The 1,016-nt window shown below is 43.5% G+C and overlaps 1 non-coding gene across 1 annotated transcript; it reads left to right on the top strand.

The window, feature by feature from the left end:
- Positions 1-701: 701 nt before the first annotated feature.
- Positions 702-790, top strand: trnar-ucg (transfer RNA arginine (anticodon UCG)). Its single transcript is given in 2 exon segments — positions 702-738; positions 755-790. It is a non-coding gene; the product is annotated as a tRNA-Arg (tRNA).
- Positions 791-1,016: the final 226 nt, after the last annotated feature.

Here is a 1,016-nt window from a genome sequence, read left to right as displayed (position 1 = left end):
ATGTTTCGAGACGAATTTACTAATTTCCTGAAAATGAAAATCACGAAACCAGCAAAACATTCCCTCCCCTGATTAAACACACAGCAAGGGAATGTGTCGAATATAAAGCAAGGAACCCGCGATTGTATTTTTACACGGATAGAATACCGTGCTCAATATTAACACTAACACTGAGCGCCAGGTCTGGATCTGACCCGTTTTCCCCGTGGTGCGGGACCCCGTCCGCTCTTATATTTACCAAAAAAAGAAAATCAGAAAATAATAATCTCACCCAGCAGAATTGGGGATTGTTCGTATTTTACAGGACAGGATGAGGCCACTCGGCCCGTCGGGCTTGGATAGTAAATTCTGTTCACATTCTCCGCTCGGTGTTGTTCTCCGTGTACATTTTTAGTTTACCGATTTTTCTTTTATTTTATTTCCCCAGTGTCTATTTTGCAGACTGAGTGCGAAAGAGATTCGCTTTGGAGGCAAAACATTTTGATCAAAGATTTGTTTATTCTGATTGTAGGTTTCTTGGAGACCCAGTGGAAGTTCAGTTGTCGTATCCTGATAATTCGGAAACAGCAGAGCCAACTTGCTGCAAGAGAGAAAACAATAAATGGACAACATCAACAAAGTGAAAGGAAGAGAAAGAGACAAGCAGAGTCTTAACCACTCCTGCCCCGGTTTAAGATCTTTTGCTGAATTGCTATCATAGTGGCTGCGTGGCCTAATGGATAAGGCGTCTGACTTCGGTGTTAATCGTGATGTTATCAGAAGATTGCAGGTTCGAATCCTGCCGCGGTCGTTTTTACACTTGTTCCAATGTGCGCCGCAACTGTTTCGCACCGGACCGTTTCTTGCAGGAACGGACCTGATGGAACGGAAATCCGTCAATCCCTTTGCTTGCAGAAGTTGACTCGACATTTTCAATATTGTCGATCTGGGTGCACGGGCAGGACATAGTGTAAAAGTGACTTTATTTCTGCTGTTTAGATTCAGAAATGGTCCGCGAATGCATTGTGCTCTGTATG

Source organism: Heptranchias perlo, chromosome X, assembly GCF_035084215.1.
Source record: "Heptranchias perlo isolate sHepPer1 chromosome X, sHepPer1.hap1, whole genome shotgun sequence".
In the NCBI taxonomy this organism is placed as follows: Eukaryota; Metazoa; Chordata; class Chondrichthyes; order Hexanchiformes; family Hexanchidae; genus Heptranchias; species Heptranchias perlo.
Note: the sequence above shows the minus strand (reverse complement) of the source record. Positions and strands in the feature narration are given on the sequence as shown.